This window comes from Cryptomeria japonica, chromosome 1 (assembly GCF_030272615.1).
Source record: "Cryptomeria japonica chromosome 1, Sugi_1.0, whole genome shotgun sequence".
NCBI lineage: Eukaryota > Viridiplantae > Streptophyta > Pinopsida > Cupressales > Cupressaceae > Cryptomeria > Cryptomeria japonica.
In genome coordinates, this window is record NC_081405.1 from 559,367,781 (window position 1) to 559,382,114 (window position 14,334).

Genomic DNA, 14,334 nt, shown 5'->3' on the forward strand with positions numbered 1-14,334 from the left:
CTGTCAAACCCCTATCGAGCAACATAAGGCTGCAAATTCATTTTCTTGAGCTCCACTTCTAAGTTCAATGCATCAGAAATAGTTTTGCAACTATAATATCCAAGTTCAACTGGGAAAATTGCTTCAGACTCACTTTTCATCCCTAATTTCTTATCAACATGAGCTAATTGTCTACAAACTTCTAAGAGTACATAACTATCGAGAGCATATCTAGGCAATTTGAAAGGTTCATCTTCAAAGCCACCAATTCTAATATAAGTAAATCTAGGAAATTGAATAAAAAAACTCCCATATGTACCGACCAACTTTAATGCTTTAGGTGACATTCTATTATTCAAATTTCCCTGTAGTTCAAAAGTTAATCTTCCCACAAAGACATCATTCCATCTCAAGAAGTTTTTTGTGTACCTCTGTATCTACAAATGTGGATAGAACTCATAGACCTTCATTTTATCAACCCAAGGTTCTTGATATAATCCTGGCCATTCTCTGATACAAGCTAAAATATAAAACAGGTAGGAAGTCATATGAAAACCAGCCATTCCAACAAAATTACTCAAACCTTCATGCAATCTCTCAGCAATTACTTGTGCCCAGTCAAGGTATTTCTCACCAGATAATAATACCTGAATGTAAAAATACATCTAGTCTTCCCAATAGAAGGCATGTAAATTCCCCTTAAGCCTTTTTAAAAGAATCACAATATCTCTTACTTCTGTAATAAAATGCTCTCTTGTCAAGGGTTTAGGCAACCTAGAACCTCCCTTCTGTATTTTAAGGAGCCAGTTTCTAGCAATGACGCTCCGATAAACAGTTTTCTTCTCAAAGAAAAATGCATATGAGGTTCCTATGGACCAATCTTCATATGACTCTTTGTGAGGAATTCCAATTGTAGCCATTACTGTTTCTCTGTCAATCTACACTAGCATGTCTCCATTATTGGCCTTAATACACCTATTACTAGCATCATATCTGTTCATGCATGCATATACTAATTTTGGGCAAGGAGCGGCAATTGGGAATGCGGCGGCCTCAACCAGACCACTGTGAACTATCTTTTCCATCATGGAATTGGCTTTTGGGTTCTTAGCCCTTTCTAGAAAATTATCTAACTCATTTTGAATGAAGGCTATATCATCTAATTCTGGGAGGGTACTAATCAAACTAGATGTTCGACCCAATTTTGGAAGAGTCGGTCTCATTTTTGCTTAAAATTGCATCAATCAGACAACATTCAACTCCGAGGCAAAGAATTACACTTTTCCAATTTCAGAACTAAAATAGAGCAAGGGGAAATAAGCAATTGAACTCACCTGTTTTCACCATCAAACTGTGTAACCCTCGGAAAAACTGAGCTAAATTACCTTCTGCGTCTCTACTCTTCGCCAGCAGCAACAATAATTGTCTTACCTGAGAAGCATCATATTTAAGGACGGAAAACACTGAAAAGTACCAAAACATGATTCATCCCAGCTCATTTATCCATGTAAAACCCCTCATGATTTGATATAGTTCTGACATGCTCATTAATTAAAAATCAATTTCACACAGTCGACATGCTTTCTCATGATTGTTTTCCATAATTAAAATTTGAAAACATGGAAAACAAGGAATATTCTGTTTCCATCGCGCTACCTTTTCTTCCTAAACACCATCAGGCTGATTTGAAACACTGCTTTGAACCTTGAGCTATTGTAAAAGAAGTTCATTGGTTCAAAGTTCAATGACAAAAGATCAACATTTGCGAACAGGCAGAAAGAGACAAAAGGAACATTCAATGACACGGGAATGAACCTTGAACCTTGAACCATTTCAAAAAAGGTTCAATGGTTCAAGTTCAAAGCGACCACAAGACTAGCACTAAAGAGACAGCCACAAAACACAAGACAAAAGACCGATTGAACCTTGAACCTTGAACCGGAAAGGTTCAAAGTTCAAGTTCAGCGGCTATGCTAATGAAGACTTAGAACTTAATGGATCGCATTTCCTTTGAACCCGAATTTTGAACTTTATAAAAGGTTCAACGGATGAGTACAAAACTCTATTGATGAAGACTTAAGCTCTGCGAAAATGATAACCCTTATTTTTGATGGGCAATAAGCGAAAAAAAAATAGGGGGTAACAAATAGTTAGGTTAAGGATAAATTAATATTAAACAAATGTTAGTTGATAAAAAATATAATATATGTGGGAATTTATATTGCCATATGTCAACTTGGTATGCAAAAATAAGGCTTTAGAAACCATTACGAATTAATGTAAAATCAATGTAATGTGCATTAATTTATATCTTTTAATTATTTATTGGTACAATCATAGAATAGTTTCTCTACAATTTCAATTTCTCTCTAGCATTTCAATGTGGTATTAGGCCATAATCAAGATCTATGTGCATGTGTGTATGCTAGGAAAAGAGATTACTTTGATAATGTGTGGAAGCAATTACTTATCATCAAAGATATGTGGAGGAGAAGACAATATATGGAGAATAATTTTTTATTTGTTGTGACCATACAAAGGCTAAAACCTACATAGTACTACATAAAAGATCTACATAGGCATGAGGAGTTTTCTCTTTGTGTATTCTCTCTATATTCAAACTCTTTATTAGGATTAATATCGATGTGAGATTTTTTTTGAGATAAATCTATAAAAGCCATGGGGAAGTCCATGACTATTCTCAATCTTCCTACTAGCATTCGACATATCTATAGCTCCACAATAAAGGACCCCCTAAATGGTTACATAGTGAAAATTTTCTTTGTCTATCTCTAGCAATTTATCCTTCCATGACTACTAGTTAGCCACCTGAGAAAGTGCAAAATTTTTAAGATCAGGCTCAAGATGGTGCTCTTATTATCTAGGAATCCATTATTGATGTTAAGGATAACCCAAATGTGTGGGAACTATATGATTGTGACTCACTTATTACTAAATATTTTCTCTCCCTTTTTATTATGTTATATCCAAAATTCTACATTAAATAAACTTTAAAAAGTGACAGTTTCCAACATTTTTTTAAATAATATTTTTAAAATTATGAGTAATAAACATTCTTATTAATCAACAACATATTAAAATCAACTAAAACCCTAACGCTGAAGTTTTAGAAATGAGAAGGAGCGGGAGAATAGGGTTTGCTTAGGTGGGAGAAGGTTGCAGGGAATCAGGTTTGAAGATTGGTGCAACTTAGAAGGCGGGAGAATCAGATGAAGGACATAAGGATGTTGATTCTAAGGATCGGGACCCATAGTTTTGACACATGTTTAAAAAATTTCAAGGAGATCCAAGTGGCGGATTTTCTATGTCCTGTTGATTTGACCTCCATCTTGGGAATGGTCTTGGACGTGTAGGAGTCTATTTTAATCCTTCTCATGATCTCGAGTCGACCACCCCATGTGGGAAGGATCCTCGTATTCCTAAGGGCTCTCTGAAAACCAATGAGATAGCTGGAGATTTGAGACAGAAGAGTAAATTGTGGTCCTCCCTTTTTGGGGTCGAACATTCAGGGAAATCATCTCTTCCTTCGATTAGTAATTACTTCGGACCCTAGTGCAGGTTGGTTCATTATCTCTATTCCAAATCCTATCATTGACCATAACATTTCGCTTATGGCTCTAGCTCTAGTGGGTAAATTCATGGGTACTAGACCAAATATTGAGACTATTAGGGATTTTGCCAGAATGAAGTGGAGGTTGAAGGGCCAGATTAACATTTCTCTAATGTTGAAAGGTTTCTTTTCCTTTTCTTTTAGAATGAAGTGGAGGTTGAAGGGCCAGATTAACATTTCTCTAATGTTGAAAGGTTTCTTTTCCTTTTCTTTTTCGTGTGAGGAGGATATCTCTGCAGTCTTAGCTGGCAAACCTTGGGTGATCGGTACGTCATCCTTGGCTCTTATGAAATGGTCCTCCAATCTGGATCTTTCGACCTATCTTTAAAGTTGTTCCAGTCTGGGTTCAACTCTTTGGCTTGCCGTTAGAATATTGCAATGAAGATGTTTTATAGGGATAGAAAGTTCTTTTGGAGAGCTCTTATTTCTTGATTCTATGATAGCAACTTGTAAGAGATTGGTTTTTGCTAAGATTTGTATTGGGGTAGTCCAGTCATCCGACCTTCCTTCCTACATTGATATCAATTCTAAACTAGGGAGATGGGTCCAACCCATAGAATTTGAATCCCTACCATTGGTGTGTTTCAATTACAAAAACAAAAGGCATTGGGCTAAGAAATGCCCTCTTTAGGCTAAAAAACCAGAAGCTCAAAAGGCACCCAGCAGGGCTAAGATCTGGAAAGTTGAAAACTCGGAGGGAGCCCAGTAGGTGAGTAAGAATCTGGATCTTTACCAAGAAGTGAATAATGAAAGAGACTGGAGTTATCAGACTCCTCGGGATAAGAGAAAGGATGTATCTCGCTGTTGGAGAGGAAAAGTTTGGTCAAGAGGTATCAGATCTAATACTTCTAGATCCGATGGATAGTAATAAGACAAATCAGTTGCAATAAGGTTTGAAAGTGGTTAAGGAGACTTTTTCTCCCAACAATAGAATTTTGTTGAGTTGAGTAATGATACAAGAGAAAGAAATGGGATCATTAGGGAGTCTTCTTTGTACCCCCCAAAGTGTGTCCTTGATGTTTTTCTTCAAGAGACTCAGACCCCAAAAGTGGTTAAGTCTTCTTTTCCTTTATCTCCCATTCGAAACTCTTTGGGAATAGTTAGCCCATCGGCTTTAGTGAAGAAAGTTTCTAGGGGGAGGCATTCAAGTGCTCTTGCTACTATAAATCAAAATACGAAACAAGTTAGTTCATATATGAAACTATCCCAGAAGAATAATGAGGATAGAGGGATGAAATATGGAAATGAAAATCAGAGTCTAGATGATATTGATATAGAAGATGAGAGGCCTTTTATAACAATACAGAAGAAAAAAGCAGAGAAATCAAATACAAGTTCAGGAGTCTCCACCAGAAACATAACAAAGGTGGATTGTGGAGCTAGTAAAAGTGTCGTGGGGAGGAAACTGACTAAATGGTACCACGATCAAGAATGCCTCCAAAATATAGCAGATGGGACCCAAAGATCCATCACTGAAATTTACTCCCTTGGTTTTTAATGAAGATCATGTCATGGAATTTGACAGGGCTTAATAGCTCTCATAAACAAGATATTTTGCATAATTTTTTTAGGGACCATAAGCCTAATATTCTGTTAGTTCAAGAAACTAAAATGCCTAATGATAAAGCGGAGGGAATAAAACCTTCTAAGAATTGTGGTGTTTTTGGTATTAATTTGGAGGGTGAGGGTGCTTCGGGTGGGTTAGTTACATATTGGAACTACAACTATATCCAAGGAAACTTGATTTGGGAGGATTCTAATCATGTTGCCTCTATATTTACTCACATTAGAGATGATTTTTCATGGATTTTGTCTAATATTTATGCTCCTAACAATAAAAGTGCTAGAAGAACTTTTTGGAACAAAATTGCTTCCTTCAAAAGACTTTTCTTTGAAGAGAATTGGATTATCATGGGGGATTTCAACACCCCTCTTTATGAAGTGGAGAAATATGGTGGATCTAAGATTCATAAGGATAGTAAATTGGACCTGACGGAGTTTATAAATAACCAAGGTTTGCATGATGTTAATCTAAGGAGATCTTCTTTCACTTGGACCAATAAGAGGGCTAGAAATGATTTGATTTGGATCGCTCCCTTATCTTCAGTGAATGGTTAGTCAAATATTTTATTCCTTGAATTCCCTTTCTAGGGTAGGTTCAGATCACTTTCCCATAAGCTTTGTAGCTGAATCCTGAAATGGGAGAAGGAATTTTCCCTTCAGATTTGAAAAGATGTGGCTGTCCCACTCGCTTTAGAGGGATTCTATTAGAGACTGGTGGAACACAAAGGTGACAGACACGACTATGTTTAGGGTGGCTAAAAAAATAAGGGAAGTCAAATGCAAAATCAGGAAATGGAAAAAGGAAACTTTTTGGGACATTTTTCAATTAAACCAACTACTCCATTAGATTTAAAATAAAATCAGGATAAGATCCAAAAGGAAGGGTATATTGAAGACCACTTGGGAAGAGAGAATGAGATTCTCATCAAATATCATGACATTATCTCAAAAGAGGAAGAATTATAGAAACAAAGATCAAGATCATTATGGTTGTCTTCAGGGGATAGGAATACCAATTTTTTTCATATGATTGTGTTGGAACACAAGATAGAAAATAGGATTTTGCATGTCTTTAAGAATGGAGTTAAGATTGAGAAGGAAGATGATATAAGAAGAGAAAATGTTCATTTCTTCAACAATCTTCTCTCAGTTGAGGATGGATTAGATGAGAATGTGCAACAAATTTTCATTGAAGTCATTCCTAGAATTTTGAATGAAGATCAGAACCAAATCTTATCGGCTATTCCCTCCACTGATGAAGTTAAAAAAGAGGTGTTCTCTTTTGAAGGTAATAAAGCCCTTGGCCCTGACTGTTTTCCTATGTTTTTCTTTCAAGTTTTTTGGGATATTGTGGCTGAGGATATTGTGAATGGGGTTAACGAATTCTTTGGGTTGAGGAATATCCTAAAGGAGATCAATTCTACCTTTATTGTTCTTATCCCCAAGTTGCCTAGAGTGGATGTCTTTGATGCCTTTAGGCCAATCAACCTCTTTAATTCTTTCCACAAGACTATCTCCAAAGTCCTCACTTTTAGATTGTTGGTTGTTCTTTCGCTTTTAATTTCTCCCCAGCAGAGTGGTTTTATTCCAGGAAGGCAGATCCTTGAATCTATTATCACTATGCATAAGAATATCCATTCCCCGGAGGTTTCTAAAAAGCAAGGGTTTTTGCTTAACCTTGACTTGTCCAAAGCCTATGATAGATTGGATTGGTCCTTCTTAATTAAAGTTCTAAGAACCTTTGGATTTATGGAGAGGGTCCTTCAACTTATCTGGCAGCTTACGTCCTCATCTTCCTTGGCTGTTATAGATAATGGCTCCCCCTTTCATTTTTTTAAGGCTTCTAGGGGCCTCATACATGGTGATCCTATCTCCCCAATTCTCTTTATTTTGATGGCAGATTGTCTAGGAAGGTATACGCACAAGCTGGTAAATGATGACAATAGGAAAGGTCTTAAGCCTTCCTCAGCAGCACTGGTTTTCTCTCACCAATAATTCGTTGATGATACCATTCTGATGGCAAGCTCTTCTATAAGAGAAGCTAGAGTCTTCAAGAAGACCTTAGTTTTGTATAAAATGTCATCAAGCCAAAAAGTGAATTTGAGGAAAGGCTCTCTTTATTTCTTCAACACTCCAGATGATAGACAAAAGAAGATTGCTTCGATCCTCGGCTGTCCAATTGGTTTTCTTCTCTCTTCCTATCTTGGGCTTCCTTTGTATTCTAAACCTACTGATCCCTTTTTGAATTCTCTTATTGACAAGTTTAATAGGAAATTGGTTGGATGGAAGGGTGCTCCTCTCAGTCAGGTGAGAAATATTCGGCTCCTTAACTCACCTGTTCAAAATTTGCCAATTTATGCTCTCAGCCTTTTTAAAATCCCTTCCAAGTTTGTTGATATCATTAAGAAGATCCAAAAATGCTTCTTATGGGCTGGTGTTGAGGAAAGTAAAAGAATCCGACTTATTGCTTGGGAAGCTGTTTGGAGACCTAAAATATTGGGATGCCTTGAGCTGAGGAAAACAAATCTTTTAACAAAGCCCTCCTTGTGAAACAGATTTGGAGATCTTTTTCTAATTTAAGAGAATCAAACTCTATCTGACATAATAAATATTTGCACAATGTTGGCTCTCTAAAAGACTTTCTTCAATCTCACAATCTCCCTGTGGGATCTACTATGTGGAATGATGTAATTAAAGCCAGGGAGGTTGTGGCAAGGGGTGCAAGCTTGAGAATTGGGGATGGAAGAAAGGCCCTATTCTGGGAAGACATCTGGTTTTTCCAGAAACCTCTTTGCAGTTTCCTTCTTTTCTCCCTTTTAAAGATGTGTGCAAGGCTAAATTTGGTCATTTTATCAAAGACTATTGGTAGGAGGGTCAATGGGTTAATTTTAGTAATATCAATGAAACTCTCCTACCCCTTCAATTGTCTCTCAATTTTATTGCATTGGATTCTTCTAGTGTGGAGGATCGCCTTTATCTGAGATTGACTTCTTTTGGTATTTTTTCTATCTCTTCTAATGTCTCTCTTTTGTCTCATTCGATTTCTCCCCCTCCCCTATGGGCTACAACTTGGGTGAGAAATCTTATTCCTTAAATTAACATCTTCTTTTGGATTCTCCTTCGGAACAAGTTGTTAAACTTAGACAATTTATGCAAAAGAGGCTTTTCCTTGCCATATAGGTGTTATCTTTGTATGGAAGATGCTAAATCTTCCTCCCATATTTTTCTTCACTGCTCCTTTGCTTGGGATATTTGGGAACAGATTTTAAAGAGGTGGAATCTCTGTTGGGTCTATCATGAGTCTATACTTGACTTTTATTTTTAGTGGAAAGCATCCTCGACTAATCAAATTTTTTAATTGTTATGGTCATTTGTGTTCACTCATGTGGCATGGGGCATCTGGAAAGAGAGAAATAATAGAATCTTCTAGGAAGAAACTCTTCCAGCAGATATCATCTTCCGAAAAATCCTAAGGGCTATTGTAGAGAATATGAATGTTTTAGATAACCCGCTCAAAAGGGAGGAGAATGGGAAATGCCAGGTCTATGACATTGAGTTCTCTAAAGATTGGAAATTAAAAATTGACATCTCAAAAACTATTAAACCTCTTAAAAAATATAGAGAGGGTGTGTTCTAGAGAGCTTTCCTCCTGAGGGCTAGATTAAAATAAACTTTGATGGCCCGGCCAATGGAAATCCTAGGTCAGTTGGGTGTGGGAGAGTGATTAGGGATGAGAATGGTAAGTTCATGTCAATGGTGGAATTCCCCTTGGGTAACTAGACCAACCACCTTTCTTAAGCCATAATGGCTTATCAAACCTTATTGCTAGCTTGTTAATTGAATTGCAAAAAAGTTTGGGTTGAAGGGGATTCGAACAAATACTATTTAATGCCTAAAGGGGAATAATAAGGCATCATGGACTATTCAGGGATGGATTAATTTATCAAAAGAGATCACCCTTTCTTTTGATGAATGCTTTATATCCGATGCTTTCAAGGAGTCCAACACAATGGTGGACTTCTTTGCCAACAAGGGGGTGATGGCCAAGGAGAGGATGACATGGACTTATGAAGACAGCTTGGAGGATGATATTAGAGCTCTTCTTGGATATGATAGATCACATAGAATACGTGGTAGTATCCCATCACATTGCTAATTTCAATGATGGGAAGGACCATTACTACTATTCATGGTTGCTTTTGTGGCGAGTTTAGAGGAGGCTTTTCTCATTATAGCTCACATGATTTTTGGGTAATGTGTGAGATTTTTTGGTTATTTATGTAGTGTAAAATATTGTGTGTATTAACCCATTAAATAAAAAATTAATACCAAATTAAATGAAACATTACAAGAGAGTAATAGAAATAAACTAATTAGAAAACTCCCTCAAATCGTCCCATTGTTCTCTATTCTTCAGGACCTTGTGGGTTTAGATGTTGTCTCTCAGATGCATGATCGCAAGATGACTACCTAACAAATGATAGTGAAATGATACAATTCTATAATCTATATGATAATGTGGAATTCTAACTTATCATTGTCACTGTACTAAGAATACAATGATCCTATTGATATGCTAAATTATGATACTAAAACTATGAAAATGCTTGCTAAGAATGCTATGATTAAAATTGCTAAGAGCTTAAGATTACAAAGATTGCTAAGGCTCCCCTCATATTTGAGAAGAGAGCTATTTTATAAATTTTCCAAAGCTAAGGCTGAGATGGCCAGATTCAATGGCGAGGATTTGGTCTAGAGAGATCAATGGTTGAAAATGAGGAAGTTAGAGAGGAGGTTGAAGGATACGACACTTGTCATCCCTAGAGGGACAAGTGTCAAGGAATATCCATCAAATTCCAACAAGAAGGCAAGTGGCAAGGAGATGAAGGACATGTGGCAAAGATGCCATGTGTCCTCAAGAGAAGATAACCAACCCACGAGAGGTTAGGATGAGGAAGTTGGAGGAGATAGGGTTAATTAAAGTCATGGTTAGGTGGGATGGGTTAGGGTAGAAGGGGGTTAGGTTAGGTAGTTAAAGGTTAGGACATATGTGCCAAAATTTGAATTAAAAATTCAAATTTAATGACGATGAATAATTAAATAAATTAATTAATTAACTTTGCCTATTTAATTAGGAAAATAGAAGAAATGAATTATGATGGGAGGAATTAGAAATAATGAACTATATAAATAAATAATTAAATTCATTTATATAGTAGTGGAATAAAATACTTTAATTCATTAAATAAATTCATATTTAATCAATTATCTCCAGACCAATTTTTGGTGTATACGTTTTGCCCCTCTTCGAAGCGATGTGTGGCAACACATTGGTTCAAAGAAAAATTCACTTGATGCGCAACCACTCAGGATACTGATAAAACTATTGATTTTTGCCCTAGACTTCGATAATCACGTTGTAATGGGTGTATTCCCCCTTGGGAGATGAATCAATTTTATTTTATTTATTGAATTTTTTAAATTTTTTGACATTTTTATTGATTTTTCGAAAAAAAATTATTTTGTAAAAATTTTCAATTTTTTAAATTTTCTCAAACGATTGAATATAAAGGAGAAAGTGAGTATACTTTGAAAAATAAAACAATGTCACTTAATTCCCCCCCTTTTCACCTCTTAATATGGTAAAAATGAAATAGATTTAGCATTTCCATTCATTTGCACTTGGTAATTTGAAGATTGGAGCTCTGAAGAAAAAATGGTTATCCCACACGGAGATCATCAATTTGAGTGAGTGTGGCGATGCCAACGACCTCCAGAGTATTGTCCTCTAGTACGTACCCCATAATCTTTCTCCTTGTATGTTTTTTTTTAATTTTTAGCATGTTTTTACAATTTTTTCAGCGTGAACTTGTTGTTTTAGCATTTTTGGTGTTTGTTTTAGTGCATGTGATACTTGTTCTAGCATTTTTAATGTTTTAGCGCATAGGGTCCCTAATTTAGCGCTTAGGTGATTAACATTAGTTTTCTCATAATTTTAGCACATCCGATCTAGTGTTTATCATATCAATCACAAACATTAATGTTTTGGTGATTTTAGCGCATAGGGTTATTGATTTAGTGCATCAATGCTAAACTTTAGTACATAGGCGAGTTTTAGTGTTTTTGGTCTTTCAATTAGCACATAAGTGTTGAACATTAACATTTTTTAGGATTTTAGTGCAATGATGTTGAGTTTTGGTGTTTTGGTGTTTTGGTGGCGCAAATTAGTGCATCCATATTTTTAGCACTTTCATGCAATTTTCTTAGCATTTTAGTACTAGAATGTTAAAAAATTAATTTTGCGTCATCCAATTTGATTTGTTTTGATCAATTCCAATTGTCATGATGTTAATTGTTTGATAAGATAGATGATGACAACCTTATGATGAATGAGAGCCGATGATAAATGCTCAACAAGATTGATTGAATCTCACATGAGCTGAGTAGGTTGATAAATAGATAAGTTGACTAGTGATACAATGATGTGATATGATTGTAGGAGGAATTACGTGTTTTACAAACTTGGGAACGTTTCCCGAAGACATGGTAGTTGATAACCTGTCTGGTACAAGTGGATCTTGATATTATCGCTAGATGTGGATTGTCTTCATTGCTTGATATACCCCAGTATACGATTAACCAGGGTTTATTGATAGCCTTAGCTAAGAGATGGTATAGTGACCATAATAATTTTCATTTACCCACTAGTGAGATGATAGTGACACCGAAGGACATCTATAGGTTCTTGCAAATTCCGGTGATTGGTGACATAATGATTTATGGCATGACCAAGCAGGGTGGGACCGATGCACTGCGATGGATTTTCCTTGATGACCAGATTTATGGTTATGGTATCTCCTGGTAGGAGATGGTTGATCTATATGAGCCTTCACCATCTATGCTTGCTAGGTTTGTTATTGGACTCCTCTTTCCTAACCATAGGTCGAAGGGACTATCTATTGGATGGGGTCGAGTACTGGAGAGGATGGTAACACATGGTACATGTTATTCTTGGGGTTCTTGTATGCTCACCCATTTATATCATGATCTTCATTAGGTAGTATACCTTGGTGCTACCAGTTTATTAGTAGGTGTCACTTTATTATAGATTTGGGCCTGGGAGCATCTGGCTATTACTAGACCATTGGCAGATAGGGAGCGACTGGTAGGGAGACCCCGTGTTTTTGTATATACAGGTGTTGTTGTCCAACGGAAGATGGGAAAACTTGAATATTGGCATCGATTTTTAGACAATCTTGACACAGTCATTTGTAGGTTGTATTTGGAATGTGAGTCATGGGCTGAGGATGCACAAGAGATCCCTGAAGTGTTTAGTACTAGATACTTGATTGGATCCACTCCCTTCATCATTGAACGCTTCATTGTCACCCAGGTGTTGAGACAGTCTGGCTAGATACAGGGATTCCCATAGGGTACTCCATTGTACACACGCTGATGATAAAATGTGGTAGACTGGGGAGCTACGATCTCTTATGAGTTAGCTTGTATAGAGTGCATTTCTCTTGGTGCATAGGCTTGGGACTACCTACTAAGTACTTATGATGAGGGAATGGTGACAAAGTAAGCGTAGTATTTTTTCACTCATCAATTCCCTAGATTATCATGCCCAAATGAGCCCGTGCCTTCTTTTGACGATGGTGAGGATAGGCCACTTTAGAGAGCACCAACGTAGAGGAGAGGTTGAGATGAGGGTGGAGAGGGTGGTGATGATGGTGGACATGGTGGTGGTGGTGGGGGTACAGGCAGTGGCTCTAGGCAACAAAAGGAGCAAAGACAGATACCTGTTGACTGGGAGACCCTAGTAGTGAGGAGGAGGAGATCTGGGAGACTTCCTCCATAGGGTACATCTATTGCAGGAGCTATGAGACAAGATATAAGGACAGTGGGTGCATCTAGCCAAGCACCGAAATAAGCATAGGTAGGGCCACAGTAGATTGTATAGATCAGTGTGCCATATCATCAGTAGGGACCATAGATAGCTTCTTTGCAGCCCATGGAATAGGGCTTATAAAGATAGCTAGCACAGGTACAGGGTAAGTTGACACAGGCCCAGACAAAAATAGCCTCTTTGGCAACAAAGAGAGATGTGGCTATGGATAGAGCTGAGAGGGTACAAAGGTTGGTCGAGGGTAATAATGTAGGTGAGACTATTAGGGCCATACATCATTTTTCTCTAGAGACAGAGTACTACCAAGAGTTGTATTACACAATTGATCCTACAGAGCAACGAGCTTCGAGTTTTGCACAAGCGACTAGTAATAGATCGGGATGAAGTCGGTCACAAATCAAGAATAGGGCTATGGCGAGGCCACTGCGTAGAGACCCTAGAAATTCTGATGTAGATCCATTTGGAGGTGCAACAACAAGACATTCAGCGAGACCTACAACATCTAGAGAGAGCTCACCTTAGCGTCCCTCTTGATATGTGGATATTTTGATATTTTGTGCCCCATTTTCCATGCATGCTATATTATTTTGATGTATGCACATTTTGATTTAGACATTACATGATTCTTGCCATTTTTTGATGTATCTCTTATACTGATGGGATATTATTGTACACTTGACATTGATTATTTTATATTATATGAGATGCAACAGAGACTTGATGAGGTGTCTATATTTTCCATGGTGTGATGGATGCACTTATTTACATTATAGATTCTCTTATTTACATTATGGATGCATTTATTTCTTTTATATGCTTTATATGACTTACCTGATGAATGTATGCATTTACTTACTTCTCTGGACAATCTTATGAGATGCAATGTATGATGATCTTATCTATAATATTTTATTCTTATTTACTGAGATGTGATATGTCATGAGTAATGCACTTTTATGATGCTAGGATGAAATGAATAACGTGCAATGATCATTAATTTATAGATATATACATGATTATGAGATTAATGTTGATGAATATGATAATATATATAATGAATTTATGCAATGGCGTTATATTATGAATGAATATGCAATAATGATTGTGTAACATGTGATTTTACATATGGATTTCTTTATGTATGATGCCAAATGTAATGAAATGAATGAGATGTGATGCAATGAATGCTAAATGAATATATGTTGAATGGAATACCAATGATATGAAATTTGCTATATGTGTTAAAATGCAA